The following is a 15,458-nucleotide window of genomic DNA, read 5'->3' on the forward strand; positions in this document are numbered from 1 at the left end:
CATTTACACATAGGACAAGCGAGAAAGTGTGTTCAAGTTCTACATCATGTCCAGTTCTGTGAAGCCGAATTATAGCATCTTTACTTCCAAGCTGCAGAAATGGTGCCCTCTTTTACTGAGAGGAACTTCTACACTAAGACTTTGCCTCGCTTGCGCATGAAATCTTCTAAGCCCTGGGTTGGGAGTAACCAAAATCATTCGGATTGCTGTTGTTTTTTAGATGAAGGATTTGAATAAATTTGATTCAGAGCAATAGGCACAGTATTGCACCTGTCTACAATGCAATGCAGCTAAAACACAAATTGGGTGAGTGAAGGGAAATATATATTAATTGGGGCATATGAAGATACACATGTAAAGGAATAAGGAAGATTTCCAGTGATCTCCATATTATCTGTCCCATTACTTGAAAAACCTGAACGGTAGAGGTAACCAGTGTGAAACTGAGGATCTGAGAACATTTGCCTTGAGGTTCTCAGTTAACACAGTGATGCCAGTTTACTGAGCTGCAGCATCAGCCATGCTTCAGCAGATCACAAAGCATTCTCTCTGCTTCCAGTCCTAAGATGAATGGCTTTCAGAGGTTCTAAGTGTTAGGAATTCTTAGAAGCTAAAAGCCTAGAAAGTAACAAATTCTGCTCCTCAGCCAGGAGAACTGGGCAGTCTGTCCATGCACCACACCCTCCACCCGTGGAGCCTAGAGGGACGAGAGTCAGAACCCGGCACAAACTGGTATCCTGCTAATCAGTACTGTCCAATTCCTTCTACCCTTCTCCTCTCCAAAAGTGGTCTGTCTCCTGCACGTCGAAGCCAAAAGCTTGTGCCTGAGCTTTTGCTCTGCTCAGCCCGGGGCTGCTCAGGGTCCTGCTAGCTCTCAGCTGTCTGACCTGCCCCAGTGAGTAAGTCACTTACCAGATGGGAGGTGGGCAGGGTTGCTCCGTGGGAACCCCAGCGCTCCGGAGGCTGGAGTGCCTGAGAGGAAAGCCCGGGCGCAGCCTGGGATGAGGACGCGGAGGCTGAGGCTCTGCTCACATCTCAGCAGAGGCAGCGTGCCACCCTCCCAAATGAATGAATTAATAAATGATAACCCCATGGTCAAATATGTGAATCTGAACAGATGGAAACCCTGGCTATTTTTTTTTTCAGGATAGAGGACCGTGGGAACTCCAGTGACGAAAGAGAGGCATAGCATTTGCTTAAATCAGGAGTCCGCTACCCAAATCACACCACAGACCACGAGCCTTTCTCTTAGGGTGACACACGTCATACTTCTCCCCAGGGGGCAGAGGACATGAAGAGCCAGGAGACCACCATCACCTCTCCCTCCTTCCATTCCCCAATCAAGTAATCATTCAATAGCTGTCCTCCTCCCTGTACAATAAACCTGGGAACTAGTGGAAGTGTGATTTTTATGTATGATTTCAGTACATGAGTGAAGGGACCTCAGGCACATCTGGCATGTGACCAAGATTATGCCAAGAGCCACGCATATTTGTTCTTCAAGCCCATCTCCATAAAGCAACTCAGAACAAGCACTATGCAAAATTTGGATGCTCTCAACTCTTAATTCCCTTTGTTTCTCTCCATGTAAAACACTTGATATCATTATGACAGCAGATGGTCATGCTTTTTGACCCTGCCTAATAATTCCCGCTGATGCTAAGTGAAGATGACTGATGGTGACTCAAGAGGCTATGCCTGTCACTTTGGCAGACCGGGTTGCAAGACACCAAGGCTGTTTTACCTCCCCTCTCTCTAATATTATGCACAATAGACGTGTATGAAGGATTCTTAGACATCGAATCAGGCACCTTGATTTTACAAAAGGGGAAATAAAACCCAGACCAGTTACATCAAAATGCATAGTCATTCATCCTACAAGTGCCTGCTGTATACAAGTCCTCACAATGCATAGCAACAAAATTTTACAAGTTAGATATTCGGTCCACAGTCCAATTTCAGAATAATATTCCCTTGGATTTCCTGAAGTCTGTGTATGTTTCCTACCTGGAGATGGCCAAACAGAGATACGCCCCAAGTGCAGGTGTTGGCAAACATTTTCTATAAAAGGCAAAGATACACCCTGGGTGGTATAGTTCAGTGGACTGAGTGCTGGCCTGTGAACCAAAAGGTCACCAGTGAGAGCACATGCCTGGGTTGTGGACCAGGTCCCCAGCTGGGGGGCACGCGGGAGGCAACCACACATTGATGTTTCTCTCCCTCTCTTTCTCCCTTCCTTCCTCTCTCTCTAAAAGTAAAATAAAATAAAATATTAAAAAAAAAAACAAAAAAGCAAGGATAATGGGCTTTGTGGGCCATATAGTCTCTGTTGCAACTAGTCAGCTCTGCCACTGTAGTGTGAAAGCAGCTATAGGCAGTGAGAGGTGTGACTTTGTTCCAATGAAATTTTGTTTCCAAAAAAAAAGTCTGCATGTTGGGCTTGACCCATGAGCTGTATTCTGTTGACCCCTGCCCTAGTGGATCTCATTTGACAATGACCTTTTGGGGCTGCAGATCACAAGTTTGCCTTAATTGGGTCTCACCTCACCTCAAACCTCCCTTAGATTCATCGAAGTTAATATATATATGAAAAATAACAGAAAAAGGAAGCAAGGAGTTCAGAAAGTGAACCTTAGAACTAGCTATTCTAATTACTCATACAACACAGAGAGGGGCAGATCAGAAATAGAACTGTCTCTGCCCATGTAAGCAAAGACAGAAGTGTCCACCTAAGCAACAAAGCCCTGAGCCTCCCCCATTGAATATTACATCTCCCTGGGCTGGGGAAGATGACGTTCCCATGATATTAGGTAGATTCCATCTTCATCCATTCCATAACGCTCATCCATTCCTGCTGGGGGCAATTCTAAGCGGGGCTGCTTGGCTTAAATGGCAAGGCAGACACAGGCAGGAGGAAAGGGTGGGTCAGTAAGCAGGTCTGATCTTCCTGGAGCCCATCACCTGGGCAGGGTGGGTAGGTGAGAAACAGGTACCCCAGCTCCCTTCCTGTTTGTGCCCACTTGAGAGAAAGGGATTCTCCAAAGCAGCCCTGGCAATCTGCAAAACCAACAGGGTTCATCACGTAAAGTAAGAGTGTGTGATGCTCACAGGAGCCCATCAAGTCAAAATCTGAGGATTCTGGGCAAAAGCTCAGACTGAAAAATAGCTCAAGAAACCTGGCTTAAAGGGTTCCCAGGAGATGGCTCTCAGACTCTCCTTTGATGAGGAGGTGAAAAGGTGATTCCACAAACACTTATGCCCTAGACCCTCCTACAAGGGCTTCTTGCCAGAAAGGTATTTCCTCCAAAAAGTTATAATCACCTCGCAAAATGTGTCCTGTCCCCAGAGATGCTGTGTGGAGGCATCCATGCTGCCTCGGGGCACCCAACAGAGATGCTTCACGTCAAGTGTCAGCTTTCAAGGACGGTGACAGATGACCATCTAGCACCACATGGGCTTGGTTGGTTGGTTTGGGCTATGGGTGTGCTATGTGACACCAAACATCTGGATAATCATTCTCAAAGCTTCTCCTTGAACCAGTGATCCAGATGTTTAGTGTTGAAAAGATCAAATAGTGAGATGCCTGGCGGAGTCCCTCTTTCTAACGTCTCCTCCAAGGATCCGTTACCTCTAAATAACCACACCGCCCTCACTGCAGCATCCCCCTCAGTTCGCTGGTCTCTGTAAAGATAAAAGGCGATTTGAATTCATTGATCATCCGTTGAGAACCACACTGAGTTATGTCAGCTCCGATTCAGTTGGTTTTACTCAATAAAACTTAACGACAGCGTAAAGCATTCAGAGTCAGCCAGAGCATCAGTGTCGGAGCACCACGGACCATTACACACCAAAGGGAAATATCTACCAGGACTTTCCATTCCCATCAGATAATGAATCAAAATGATGGGAAAGGGCAGTTTTTTGGTCGTTAGCCCATGATTAAACTCAGTTCAGCTGGCAGCATTACATAAAAGCTGCAAGCCCTCGGGTCCAATTGTGCATCTGCAGTTCTTCCCGTTGCGGGGCCGCGGAGCAATCCCTCAGTGTGCTCGGGCTTCCCTTTCCAGGGCGCGCGCCCCGAGGAACCCTGAAGGCAGCACGCGTCACACACAGACTTCCATCAGCTGGATCTTTTTCGATGCCCTCGGCTATGATAGAGATTCTTCCATGAATAGCAAAGCCACCACACCTTAGTTTGTTCTGTAACTGGCAATTTAACTGTTGCTTTTCCTTATCATAAAGGCACATACATGTAAATACATACATGCCTACAAGTACAGATACAAAAGAGGCAATTCCAAAGCAGGTCAGTCTTTTCTGTAGGGAAGTCACCATCACTAGAAATATAAGCTAAGCCTTAAGAGAGACCCTCATGTTTAAAAAGAAAATGTCTTGAGGGAGATGAGAAGTATGGCTGTAAGATCCCATAAGATGAGACCTTATGGCTGTAAGAGTCGTTAAGACAAATGAGAGTTCGGAACCTGAGAGCGGTGGTGCTGCTTGCAGGATGGTTTGATGCCGCCGTTCTCAAGGGGTGGCCCACTCTGTTGTAATTCCTCATACGGTAAGTGTTTACAGATTTAACCCGAATAAACAAAAGTGCTTTATGGGTTTGTAACACTTCTTGAAAATATAAAGGGGCCCTGAGACCAAAATGTCCAAGAACCTCTGGTTTAGTGGAAGTAAAATGGTACGTAAGCTTGTCTTGTCTCCTGTCTCACATTTGCTGTGTAACCCTAGCCAACTTACCCAGTCTCTCTGATCTTCCACTTTATATGGATCAGACTAATCTGCTCAAGCATGCTTCTCTACTGAAATATAATATCCAGGAGGTTGGGATTAGGTCTGTAGTGTTCATTCTGTTCATTCCATAGCCTAGCACGGCCCACTGCCTGATACATAACATGGTCTTGATAAATAAATATGAGTTGACTGGTTGGATGATGGTGAGGCTTAAATACAATGATATGCATAAAGTGCCCAGTAAGGTTCCTGGCACGTGACAAATGTCACAGGTGCTCAGTAAACGTCAGATCTCTTTCCTCACCACTAATGTTCTCAGGTGTACCACACAGGAGTGAAAATGCACAGTTTATCTATATAAAGTGCATGTTTAAGGCAGGGTTCTCCAAGTGTGGTCCCCAAACTAACAGCATGAGCATCACCTGAAAAATTGCCACAGATACAAATCATTTGGCTCTAACACTAGAGCCACTGAATCAGACTCCAGAAGTGGGGCCCAGCAGTCTATGTTGGAACAAGCGAGATTCTAATTTGTGCTCAAGAATCATGGCTTTAAGATATGCACGGGGTCTCCCTGAAAAAAAGAATATTTTGTGCTAGCAGCATTTTGGACTCTGATAGCAGGAAGTACCCAATATGTTCTCTATTGCTGGCTGCCTCGGGTCTTTTTTGAACAAAAGTAGGAGATTCAGAAAGTCAAATACAATAAATGTCTGTTGTGGGCCTTGCAGGGCGGAGTGACTGATTCTGTATTCTGGCTATGCATCTGGGGTCCAGGGCTAAACATACTTTGCATTTAAAATAAAACTGGAAGCTGCAGGAACACAGCCAGTTCTCCCCAGGAGAAACCCCAGCATAACCCTTGAGCAATCTTTATGGCTACACATAAAATTTGTGGGTGGGAGCAGAAGCGTGGGAGGAGGGGGGAGGAGGGTAGATGGCTGTGTCAGTACCTATGGAAAGCGTACATTGGATTGCTGATTTCTAGTTTTCACAACTCACTGGCAACACAGCAAACCTCTACCATTAGGGAAATTACTCATGAGTTCTAACCTTTGAGGGATGCCACCAGCCAGTAACAGCTGCAATGTGAGTAATTTCCATGTGCCCACAATAAGAGGGGCACTTGGATGCTAGAGATGTGCACTGTTTCTTTCAAGGCTCATAGCTAGCCTAGGGCACAGCAGTATCATTATTCTCATTTTACATGTGTAGAAAGTGAGCTTTAAGAGATAAAACAGACAGTGTTCAAACCCAGGAATGCCTGACTCGACATGCAGGCCCTTCACTAATAATTCTACCTATCTATATACAGGGGGCTTGCAAATAAACATTTTAGATAGGGGCTATGATTCAAAGTTGATGCATAAGCGAAACCTTGCACAATAAATCCTTGAAAAAATCCCATCAATTTTTCATCAAGTACAATATATATTGTATTACATATACAATGTACAGTAATATAGCTGTACAACTTCACACATTAACTTAGATTATATAGCATAGAACAAACAATCAAATATGAGTATTTCTAATAAATGAGAGAGGGTATAGAGTTGATTTTGAGTAAGTTAAATGTACAGGGTAGCCACCTACAAACTTGGCCTGAATGCAGGACATATGCTAAGGGAATGGGCACACACATGGGATAACAGAAGGGTCTAGGTACTCTGCAATTATAGCAGGAAGTACCCTAGAGAGCTGCTACCCAGAGAAGCTTACATTGCGCCTGGGGAGCAGGCACACCCATACCTAGTGATGTTACAAGGCAGGGGCCAGAGCACGGCCAGGCTTTGAGGGCCGGTGAAGAAAGAGGATCTGTGCCTTCTCAAGAGAAGCAGACATAGAAAACTGGGTAAGAAACAAAGATCATATGAAACATGGATTTAAGAAAAACACCCTCATCTTCGATTTTGAGTAGGGACACCTTAGATTTGAGTCCTCTTCCTCCTCAGTTGCTAGCACTTGGGCATTGACCCAATTATTTAAGAAATGGGGCTCATAATATCTAATCCATAGAATATGTATTTGTAGTGACTGGGTATGTATTTATGTTTAGTGCCATAATTTTATTTCTTCTGCAAGATAAATAAATAAAAACACTTTTTAAAAAGTCCTACATCCTCCTTTAAATCCACTGGGAAGAAGAGAGAGCAGGAATAGGAGAGTAAGAAAAGGCAACCCTTAGCGCATACCTAGGATGCAGGTCCTCTGCTACCTTATCGAGCTTTACAAATGAGGAAATAAGGCTCAGAGAGGTTTGGTAATTTTCCCAAAGCCGAACAGCTACTGAGCAGCAGAGCCAGGATTTGAACCAAGTCATAACAAAATTCAACAAATATTTGTCATTATCAAATTACATCACAATCTGGGGATTTCTTGGTGCATCCTGAATGAGAGTGAGGAAGGAAGAAAGAGTTCATGAAGTCAACCAAGACTGTCTGAGGAACCACAGGATGCCTGGCCCTGTGTGGAGTTCAGCAGTACACAGAACAGGGAGAGGCCTGCTCTCATGAAGGACCCAAGCACCCCCAACCAGCTTCGCTGGTGATTTCACCTCCCTGGGCCTCTGCCTCCTCATCTGCAAAATGGGAAGGGCCTGATTGCACACGATTGTCCAGCTCTCACAGTCTCTGATTTCATGAAAAACATGTATTTTCCTGCCTCTTTAAAATTCAATCAGGCCACAAGCTGTGAAGAATGTTATTAGCTGCCCCCAAAATCAACTATTTCCACCCTTTAGCTTTAATCAGGCCTTTCCTCCAACATGATTCACAATCAGTCAAGTCACAGGATTTGAGGGGCACCCAGCAAAAGAGTTCCACCCATGACTTCCCAGGAGTTTTACCATTGACCTGGTCAGACAAAATTAACTCGCATGGCCCAAAGCGTCCATCCCTGGGTTCACCTCAACATGATCTCAGGCACAAACCTCCTTCACTCTTGCGTTTTGTCACTGAAATCTGTCTCTAAGTTATTGTTGAAACGACTGCACAAAATACAACAAAGATATCAAATCAGGTATCCCTGCACCTCCAGTGGCTACTAAAAAAAATAATAAAAGCTTTTCTGTCACTTCAATGGTGATATTAAAGTATTTCTTTCAATCATTCAACTGCCCTTATTATTTTTCATTTTTTGTTCGTACTTGTATTGAATGCATCTTTCAATATCTTCAAAACAGAATCCTTATGTAGGCTGTTCCAGACCTACCACTTAGTGGTAAGGGTTTGGTGGTGGTTATATTTCTATTCTGTTTCCTCATGAACATGAACAACAGTGTGATGATTGTGGGTGGGAGAGGGCGGGTGGAAGTGGAAGAGGGAAAGGCGGGGATAAGTGGTGACAGAAAAAATAAAATAAAATTTAAAAAAATAAAATTAAAATTAAAACAATTGAAAAATAAAAATTACTTTCCTGCTTACATGGATTAAGTCAATTAGATAGGCATTTACCTTCTGATACTGATGAAATCAGTACACACTAGGCTGTGGTACAAGATGACTGGATTTAAAAACTTCTATTAGCACCATTAAATGCACATAAAATCCAGATTACATGCTGAGTGAGATTCGCCCGCCCTTTCTTCTCCCTCAGAATTCCCCTCCATAGACCCTGTCCCTTGAAATACAGGGAGATGCAAAAACACCTGAGTGTAAAGGACTTGGACCATTTTCCAGGCTCTTTGAGACAAAACAAATGACTCTGGTATGTCCTACACACATCATTTGTTCATCTATCACCGCACACTTACCATGCTTCTTCTCACGCACCTGCCTGCTCCTCCAGCCTGCAACTTCAAAAGATACGGACTTCATATTTATCCTCAGTGCCTAACATAGCTCTGGGCATAAAGGCTGTGCTCGGTTATTTCAATAGATGGACAAAGGAGACCATTCTACTGAGGGGGTGGTGGCGATAGATGTGGAGATAGAAAAAGTTTCCTTTCCACTCAGGTGGAAAGGAAAGGAAGGAGTTCTGAGCAAACTCTCAAGAAAGGGCGCCGGCACTAGCGTTTGCCTGCCCACTAAAATACTAGACACTTGAAACACTCCCCCGGTCATTACTGGTCCCATTTCGCAGACACTAACACTCATGCAGGTGAAGTAATTCACTCAAAGACCTACAGCTGAAAAACTGCAAACCCAAGATTCAGACCAGCTATTTCTGGATCACACGTTCTGCCTCCGGGAACCCAAGGGCAGCAGGGCTCCAGGCTGCCAGGCAAAACCCTGAAAGCAGAGATCAGGCTGTCTAGCCACTAGGTACCCAACCAGGCACTGCAAGATCCCCACCAGATGCTCAAAGCAAAACCTTTGTCCCCTCTCTGCAGAAAGGTAATTTGGGGTGAAGAGTGAGCGGCACCAGACAAACCAATGTCTCACTCCTGAGCACCTCTTCGGGGTTCTGTCAAACCCCATCTTTGAGCCTCGAAGTCCAGTTCTCGGTCCAGGGAGGTGGGCTCCGCCGGTGCTCCGGCGCCCTCTAGCGATCATCTACTCTAATGCCGGCTGGCTCCCTCGCTTCCCTCTCTTCTCATCAGCCTCTTGGGCTGCCTAGGCCTTTGACCCCTGACAGCTTGATTTTATTCCTCCTCTCCCTCAAAGAGAAATGAGTTTTCCCTTCAGAAAATTCTTTGTGATCTCTTGAATAAGGAAGGTCTTTTGGTCAGTACACCTTAAACCTGAGAAGGTTTCTAGAATTAACCTGAAATACTGTACTTTCCCCCCATGTTTCCAAGAACTGTCTCTAGCTTTCTAAATAAGAGATATGAAGTTGGAAATGTTCTGTTCTGCACCAGAGATAGAAAGCAACGTTTTAGAAAGTCTATTCTTTTTGCATGGACCTTTAATTTCAAACAGAATAAAGGATTCTCCTGTGGGTCCCTGGAACTGTAAACACTCATAAAATCTCTTTGTTTACTTTATTGACTGGGTTGTGACATTTAAAATAGAAAGCTAAGGCGGCATGAGCTATTCTTCACAAAACATGCACATTAACACGGATGGCTGCAGACAACGACTTTGTACAAATTTAATCATATCTATCGGGTAAGTATTACACTGGCTCCTAGAGACAGCAATGTAATAAGTCCCAAGCCGGCTATTCCAACCACCGCAACTGAGGTGGGAGGTTCCCCCCATCCCCCGCCCCCACTATCCCCAACTCAGTAAAGATTATCAGCCCACGTGGCGCCGCACATTGGCGCCACCATAGTAATTATCTCCAGGGAACTTGGGTCTCCTTATGAGAGGAGTAATCAAGAGGGCTGTTGAACGAGTCCCCTGATCTTGAGCAAGTCACCTCTCTGAGGTTTACTTTCCGCATCTGCCAAATTAAACAGCTAGTGTCGACACATCACCCCCCCCCCCAGCTCTCTCCCAACTCTGAGAGTCATAGATTCAAAGCGATCAAGTTGTTGTTCACAATGTGGAAATGCATGCCCCACAGGCCAGCCTAGAGGGGCTTTCCCACCCTCCCCCAGTCATTACTGGTCCCTCTCTAAGAACCAGAGGGCTGGAATGAACCTTCCCAAATAAGTCACCCTTACCGCTGTCAGCTTTTCAAGACTTGCCTTTGGGTCTTCAACATTTACTGAACTAAAAGCTAGAGGTTATCAAGAGGCTTTCCCCAAAATACAGCAGCCAAATAAAGGGCTTCCTGGGATTTGCCAATTTAAGGAAAACATACCGTACATCATATACACTTAGTAAACAGAAAGCTCCCACATGAAGGAGGTTTCTGGTAAAGAAAAGACTGAAAATATTGTGTAATCACAAGTCTTATCAGATATCCACTTGTTGAATTTAATGCTGATTGAGGCCTTACTATATATTGCCGTTTACAAGTAACACAGAAAAGACAGTACATCTTGCCTGACCACTTATTGAGCCTGATTTTGGACCCACCACCAACCTTCACATAAGCACCAGACACCACTCAAAGCATAGATTTGTAACTCCAGCCCCTTAATTTTCATAGCATGCTTGCCTCAAAAGAAGAACTATTACAGAATTTTTAGGACATCCGAAAAAGCATTCAAGTCCTGTAATAATCTGTTCTTCATCATCCACATTCAATCAGGAGAAAATCAGATGCTACTCTATGCTATGCTACAAGGTCAGTTCTAATGCATACAGGATGGTCTTGAACCATGTGACATTTTTAAATGCATATAAAATTTTTTGTGTTTATATTTTGTGATTCTAATACACTGACTATTGTTGCCTAGGAAATATGACTTGGGGTTACCACATGGATCTGAAGGGGCTTTGTGGTGTTTAAAAAAATATTAGCAAGACAAAAATGGAAAGATCAAATATGGAGAACAAAGTTAGCTCCTATTCTCTTTGAGATGCATGAAATACAGATCCTCAGGCAACATCCCTGATTAAAAAAATACAAAGAGTCATGAAGTGAGTCTTTCCAAACTAGTGCACAGGCTTTCTCCCAATCATCCAAGCTGAGACCGTTGGAACCCTTCTTATTCTCTGTTTGGGATTCAGGTCCCTGCAAAAGTACACAACACTGGTTCACACAACAGGAGCAGCTCTCCTCCAGCACATTTACTTCCAAATGGAAAAATCCTCTTTATGGGAATACAGGTGGCCATAGTAGTCTGGAGTGTCATATATCAGGGAACGTGTAAAATGAAGGCAGCAAGGCACAGTGCAAACCATATAAAAGATTCAAATACAGATGAAAATAAAGATTTCACCACTCACTCACTTTTTCTCTGTAATTAGTTCTTATAATAAGTGTGATCTTAAGGTTTCCAGGCATGATGGTGGACTCAATATGAAGATGGGAAAATCCAAGCTTCTCTTCATTGGAATACTACCTAAAACTTCTCTGGAAACAGATAACATCTTTGCTTCCTACTAACTGAGATGGGGTATTTTTAAGTCCAAAATCCATAAGCAGATCAAGAAACACTTGAATACAAGACACCTTTTAATTAAAACCTCTAAAAGCGGGGTCCCCTTAAGACAAACCAATGATTCAAGCAGAATCCCATGTTGCTACTACCAGATAGCTGGAGAGAGACAGAAGTCTTTTTAAGCACAACTGAAAAACAACTCACAAACCTCAAGGCAACTATTTTAAAATAAATATTTTGAAGCTCTAATAAAGAGCTTGTCCCAGGCTGGGGGGCGCACTGGACACCACGTAGGCCTGCTCCCAACAAAGTGTGCTGGCAGCACGACCAGGAGGCTGACCACCCGAAGGGCAGGTACAGGACTGGGGCAGTGAGAGCATTTGCATCACACGGTCTGCACCTTTGGTTCCATTGCAGGCAAGCGCTTCTCACCCAACCATTTAAAACTGCCCAGGGTTCAACATCCACTCCTGCTGTGAACTGATACTTTTATGTAAGGACCAGGGGAAATGACCTAGTTTTGATGTGGTTTGCGTTTGACACTGTGAAACCATCAAAATCTCCCCATCAGAGACAAATGAGAAGAATCTGGCCTTTATTAGTACCCACTATGAACATGGGTGTCCTACCTGTATTTGCCAACCCTCCTATTATATCCATCTCCCTACAGGAGAGGACCTCTGACCTACTCTGAGCTCACGCCCCTGATCTGCTAGAGCAACTTGGTCAGTCTTTCTTTAAAAATGGACAGGCAAACAAAATGAATTGAACCTAGAGGCAGCAGCTCAGCTCAGGAAATGAAAACATCAGAAGTTATCTAATCGCAGCCACAGCCATCCTGAGCTCTGTCTTATCACCTGGGTAATGAAAAGAAATGGGGCCTTCCTAAACTTAAAGGGCATAAAATAAAATAAGAAAAGTTGTTGTTTCTCTCTGGCTCTTGGGGGATGGGCTCTGCAGTTTAACCCGTGTATACTAACTGTAAAACATCCTCGTGGATTCCAAACACCTAAACTCTAGGAAGGCTGGGGATTTGGGTGGGGAGAGGGTTGTCTGAGAAGAGGAATTTCTGACAGGGCAATAAAAAGAAGGAATAGGGAGAAAAGAATATTTTCATTTGAAGTTAAAGTAGTTTTTTTCCAAAAGAGCAGGGTTTAGTCTTAGTTTCAGAACACTTTGGAGTACCTTGGACAGCTAAAAAAAAAAAAAAAAAAAAAAGGCTGTTTAGGAAATCAAAAACCAAGTGAGCTGAGAACAACCAGATCAGTGCTTTACAAATTCCTGGCAAAGCATCAATTGGGTGAAGAGCTGGTTTTGCATAGCTTTTTAAAAATGTTTTAATAAATATTTTATTGTTGTTCTATTACAGTCGTCCCAATTTTTCCCCCTGTGCTCTCCTCCGCCCAGCCCTCCCCGCCCAGCCCTCTCCCCCTGTCAGTCCCTACCCCGTTGTCCACGTCTATGGATCATTCATACATGTTCCTTGACTAGTGGTTCTGTGTAGTTTTGAACACAGGTGTAAAAGAGCCTCTAGAGACTCTCCCAAAAGGCGCTGAAATCCTAGGGCATCAGTGAGTCAGTTAGGGCAGGACCGGAAGGGGGTTCTCTCAGTTATTTCTCCAGTCAAGTTTCCCCTCGCGCTCTCCCCTCTCTCTTCTTTGCCCCCTCCACCTCCGGAACCCCCATGGCGCGCACTTCAAACATTCTGCCCTACAATGAGCTCTGCAGCCCGCGATTTCTTCCGGAGACTGGCAAGTTCCGGGACTGGAAGCCAGTCTTACAAGGCCACCGGGGGGCGCGGTCGGATCTGGAGGGCAGGATGAAAACCTGAGCCTAAAGCCCACCCACCTCCTTCAAGAGGAAGGAGGTATGCTGGTTCCTAAGAGTACTTCTCAGCCTTCACCTTCTCCCCACCGGATGGTCGTCAATACTCACTTGACTTGGCGTGGACTACCTCCTAATCGCCTCCCTGGATTCTGCCCTAACAATTCTCGGGCGTCTGTGGTACCACACCTATTTAGTGAGCTGTGGCTAGCGCTTCAGTAGTCCCTTCACTGCTATCCCCTGCCCCTTTATCCCCCAGGCTACTCAACAGAGGAAGGAGTGCTACGGAACTTTGTCGAATCTAGGGGCTTGCAAACCTATTGATGCGTTTTAAACCCGATAGCCCCGGGCACAATTAGATATTATTGGGACCAGCTGTAAAGGCGGTTGGAAAAGGAGGCTGAGAGGCTGAATCCCATGGCAGCTAGGTGAAGCCATTGGAGACAGCTACAATTCCCGAGAGCTTTCTCACCATCAGACAGAAAGCTGCAACTTCAGCCAGGACTCTGCTCCCCTCCTCCTCCCGGATATCTGTAACAGAACTGCCCTACCCCCTTCAGGACTTCCAGGACTGGACACTCCGCGGATGCACCACGATCGCCCTCCGCCACCACCTCCTATCCCCAAGCCCCACCCTACCTGAGCGAGCAGGGTGAATGTCAGAAGGCAAGATGCAGGGGATCAAAGTTCCCTTGCATGAAAGACTGCATGTAGCCAAATATTGAAACAACAAATTATTGAAACAGCAGTGATAAACAAGCAAGTCTGAGCGAAAACCAATGCATCTCAAAAGTTGGTCTTACTACGCAGCAGCCCCAACACACTTTGCAATCCTAGCGCCCCGAGAACACAGGAATGCAGAGTTGGCATTTACTTACCTGGGCGTGCCAACCTCGAAGAGTAGAAAGAGAATTCAGCCTGGGGACAGGTCTGTCCCACTCCCAGAATGCAAAATCCGGCTTTGGAGTGGAGGTGGTCGGTGGTGTGGTTGTGTAGTGATATAAGGGGGCGGGGGGTGGGACTTCCCTCCCCCCTCCTCCTCCGAGGCCAGTTTAAAAACAGCGGATGGAAAAGATGCTAGGAGGAGAGTTTGGTCTCTCCGGAAACCCTGACTCCATTCTTGGTGATGGGGGCTGGGGAAAGACGAAAATGTTGGGGATAGCGGCGAGGCTCTCAGTTAACTCACAGAGTAAAGTGGAAGGTAGTGGGGTAAGACAGGGAGCTGCGAAGAGCCAGGGAGTAGGGAAGGAAGAGTAGGGCAGGCGAGCGAGTGGCGGGGAGATGGCAGCTTCACAGAGAGATTTCCACCTTCTGACGAAACCCATGCGCCCAGCAACCCGCGAGATACCAGTTCAGAAACCTCCACGCGAGCGCCCCCTGGGGGGTTCCGGCGGACGCGAGCATTGCCCCGGGAACGCGAGTCCGCGCCCCGCCCCGGGCTGGGCCGGGGACGCGCCCCGTAGTCCTGCCGTGTCCCGGTCCAGGCTTGCTGTCTCTCACACCTGGCTCCTGGGGACCACAAATTCAGTTCTCCAAGTCCTTGGACCCTGTAAACACGTTTGGGGGTAAAATGGTAATATCTGCGAAGGGGTGAGAATTACACTTTTTTTTTTTTTTTGCACATTCAAGGAAACTTTTTGGATGCTCGCTTAACTCCCACCAAAAATGGTGAAGAAATCGCTCCCCTCCGTATATGGTGGGAACCCTAAAATTATTTTTTAGTGTCTACAAGAGTGCCTGGCATATAATAGGAGCCCAATAACTATTTCTTAGTAAGTAAATGCATAAATAAATGGATGGACAACCAGCCTTTTGGGGAGACATCTCATTATGTCTCCCTAAATACATTTACCTCACAAATAAGATAAAGAAATGCTTAGGGAGTACCTATGTTTAAAAATTGACACAAACATGCTGTCTTGTGACATGTTACGAAGCAAACTTTTTCAGTCAAATTAGACAAATGAGCAATGGGGGAACACATTGTATCTGATCATTTCTGCAACAGGAG

General features: G+C 45.3%; 1 protein-coding gene across 2 annotated transcripts in view; it reads right to left on the minus strand.

Annotated features, from left to right (window-relative positions):
* CPNE4 (copine 4) overlaps positions 1–14,801 on the minus strand; it is a 419,459-nt gene extending 404,658 nt beyond the window's left edge. The window contains exon 1 of one of the 2 annotated variants that reach the window (XM_028518762.2): positions 14,326–14,801. The gene's annotated coding sequence lies outside the window, so the exon portion shown is untranslated. The remainder of the gene's footprint in view (positions 1–14,325) is intronic. The other variant, XM_036030654.1, reaches the window with a different exon arrangement.
* Positions 14,802–15,458: the final 657 nt, after the last annotated feature.

The sequence above is a fragment of the Phyllostomus discolor genome, chromosome 7, assembly GCF_004126475.2.
Source record: "Phyllostomus discolor isolate MPI-MPIP mPhyDis1 chromosome 7, mPhyDis1.pri.v3, whole genome shotgun sequence".
NCBI lineage: Eukaryota > Metazoa > Chordata > Mammalia > Chiroptera > Phyllostomidae > Phyllostomus > Phyllostomus discolor.